The following is a 3,639-nucleotide window of genomic DNA, read 5'->3' on the forward strand; positions in this document are numbered from 1 at the left end:
CCTCCGATTTGTTACTGTTCTGTCTTCTTTTTCTCAATTATTGTCGCTCTTGTGGCTGAAGAGCGGAGTAGCTGTAATCCGCTGCCATCCTGAGGAAGATTCCAGCAGAGGGGTCGAAATGTCGAACATTTTAGAAGAAACATGACGCGGCCTAATAACCCAGAAGATTTTAACTTCAATGAACTAAAATTTGTACCGAGGCAAGGTTGGAGACGTCCTTGTGTAATCCATGGAGGTGTATTGAGCCAGGGTATCGAGCCAGGGTAGCGTAGTGGTTAGCGCATATGCCTAGTAAGCAGGAGACCTGGATTCGAATACCAGCTTTGGTAAAAATTTCAGTTCATTGCTTCGGAATATGTTCAGTATCGCAGTAACATGAACGTTATCCTTGTTAATCGTCAGTTCTTACAGTATCAACCTCAGATCCAGTCAGCAGCTTTGCCTCATAATGTGTGACGTTCATTAGACAGAAAAAAGGATGATTATGGTTTAACACCCCGTCGACGATGAGATCATTAGAGGTGGTGTACAAGCTGGAATAGGGGTATGAAGGGGTGCAGTGGGTGAAGAAATCGACCGATGCTATTTCAAAGTGAGAATACTAACATTTGCGTTAAGCCATTTAGGAATGCATAGGTAATATAAATCTGGATGGCCATATAATGATTTGAGCTGTCTGCTTCCCTAATGGTTGAGCAGTGTCTTAACCATTGCTCCACCTCATTCGATACATTGTCGGTCGCACAGCTTGTTAACAGCAGACTAGAACACGGCAAATCGTAAGCAGTTTTCTTTCTGTCTGGGAAGCATTTCAGCAAGTCCTAAACACATTTTTGTTCCATATACTTCCATCAGTATCAGATGTGTATTTGTTGACTTTTCGCACTTTATAAAAAAATCGTGATGTTTATGTGTTGCTGCATTGCACTGTGACTCAAATCTTCTTAACGAACACTATGGCGCAGTGCTCAGCACACAAGATTGCATTCAAGAGGACGACAGTTCAGATCCCCGTCTGAGCATCCAAGTTTAGGTTTCCCTTGATTCCCCTAAATAGTTCATGGGAAAAGCTGGAATGGCACTCTACAAGAGGGCACGGCCGGTTATATTTTATGTTCCCCATCCTTCCCTAACACAAGTGCTCCGTCGCTAATGACCTCTTCAACCTTACTTTCTTTTGAATCTTAATATTCACTACAGTTAATCAGTGAATAAATTTGCTTCAGCTTAGTGATTCGACCCTTTACTTACTTACTTAGTACACACATTGCTATCTAGGCTCGCCGAAAGTTTTAAGATAAACTTATCCAAATGGTTGTGGTTTACATGAAAACGTCGTATCCGTGATTGAACTTAGACGCTACTCAGGGGTCATAACATAAGTATTTTACAGGTAGTTATCGTAACCTATAAGCAATTTACAGTTTCAGTAATTCATAAGTACAGCATTCACGCTGTTATTCACACAGAAGATTCAGAAAGTTCCAGATAAAATTAAACAACGTGTAACAATAATTTACTGCAGCATCAGTTTCCACCATATATTCTTTGCCATAACACAAACTCGCAGCACATATCAAAGTGGCTATGGAACACCCTGGATAAGCTTCGACTGGTATGTTGTTCAGGAGCTGCGTCACATTTCCTGGATCGATTAAAATCCTCAAAGAACTTCCTCCTTAGGACAGGCTTGTGTTAGGGTAAAGTATTGACACTGGAGTAGCGAGCAAGACCAGGCGAAAATGGGGTGGGGGAGAGGCTGTATGCGAGAATTTTTTCCCCCCTCTTAACCAAAGCCCGACCGACAAGAGCCGTTCTGTGGGTTGGTGCATTGCCGTGTAGAAGACGCCATTTACCGAACGCGGGGTAGGTATAAGGAATTCTTGCAAGCTGGGATTTAAAAATTGCTACGTGGAATGGCCTTGTTTCAATCTGGGAAGGGGTGGGGAGAGGTGGAAGCGAGGGGGGACTTCATATTCTTGATGAATAAATCCCGAAGAATCGAAAAATCTGAGTATACTATTCACATTTGATTTCGAAGAGCGCGTTTTGTCAGGAAAACATTTTCAAGCGACTGCCGCACTGCTGGTTGTATCTCAGTCGATGGATCTATATCGAACCGCTGTTTCGTCCCTTGTGAAATATTCAGTAAAAAATCCGCGCGCATATCGGGTGCCTCAACAATGATTCGTGACACCTGTCCACGCCGCTGCGTTTGCATAGACATTAAAACGAGAGTGGGGCTAACTCCGCAGATACCGTCCACATTCCTAATCACAATATTCGTACGCGATACTGTGAATGTTCCCTACAACAGTATCGAACCCACCTGCCATGCTTTTTAGACTAGTTCGTCGGTTATTGCAACGTAATGCCGGAACACGGTTCACCTATTCATCAAGATTGTCTTCTCACGACTAGGGGCCATTCTTAAATTGCGAATCGACTTTTAGGAAACTGGGACTGTTGTTGAATTGCGAATCATCTTCTAGGGACTAGGAAACATCTTTAAAACACGAATAACCTTCTAGGGACCACGGCCTATTGTTAAACTGCAAATAGTCTTCTAGGAACTATGGACTTAAAAATCGAATCATCGTCTAGGGACAAGGGACCATTCATGAATGCGTATCATATTCTATGGACTAGAGAGGGTTCTCAAAACGTGAATCGCGTTCTACAGACTAGGGACCATTCATTAAACGCGAAACATCTACTAGGCACTTGGACCCATTCGTGAAACGTTCATCATCTTCTAATACCTAAGGACCATTCTTAAAATGTGTATTATCTTCCAGGGAGTAGAAACCATTTTTAAAATGTGAAACGTCTTCTAGGGACTAGGACCATACATAATAAGCAGAAAACCTTCCGACATCTTGCTTGAACTGAATCATTCTTCATTACTGTGGCATGATTTCTTACGTTTCACTTGCTGTTTTACCTCATTGAAAACAAAACGTAACTGCAACATGTTACTCCGTTTTGAAAACAATAACAAGGAATGAACCCGCACCACTGCATACATCCTGTATTTGGAATGCGTTGTTGCCATCCAACACTAAGAATAAAACAAAAAATAGTGTTAGCACAAGAAACTTCAGTCTTCTTAGTTCCACATTTTTCGAATTATAGTGCCACTTGTCTCGTTCAGAAATTCAGTTTCGTATGTTATAAAGTCGAATACGTATAGACGTCTATTACCATTGTTCATATTCCAACAAATTGTTCTTTGTGGACCATTCTCCAATATGCACATTTGTTTATCATGACAATGACTTACAGAATTTATAGCGATACTCCACCCATAGCGAAAAGGATATATGTTATACGCCAAGAACAACGGATACTGTTTCTTCAGCCTCCTCTTGTGTCACCGTGTGTGCATGAAAGGACAATAACCGCTCCTTTAATACAGCAACTCTTGATGGTGTATATATAATATATTCTCGGATTTACAGTTAAAGGCAGTGTATACAGAGCAAAATTCACTTTTTCGATATAATTCCCATCCAATTCTATAAGTAATATTGTGGAATATATTAAAAATATTCAACCACGATTACCTTTAGTTTTTACGTCTAACTCAAATCCTTTCCCAACCACAAATATATTGATATATGTGGTTAAATAAATGTG

General features: G+C 40.9%; 1 non-coding gene across 1 annotated transcript; it reads left to right on the plus strand.

Moving 5' to 3' along the window:
* The first annotated feature begins 257 nt into the window (after positions 1 to 257).
* On the plus strand, positions 258 to 329 carry Trnat-agu. The gene has a single exon. It is a non-coding gene; the product is annotated as a tRNA-Thr (tRNA).
* Positions 330 to 3,639: the final 3,310 nt, after the last annotated feature.

The sequence above is a fragment of the Schistocerca americana genome, chromosome 1 (assembly GCF_021461395.2).
Source record: "Schistocerca americana isolate TAMUIC-IGC-003095 chromosome 1, iqSchAmer2.1, whole genome shotgun sequence".
Lineage (NCBI taxonomy): Eukaryota > Metazoa > Arthropoda > Insecta > Orthoptera > Acrididae > Schistocerca > Schistocerca americana.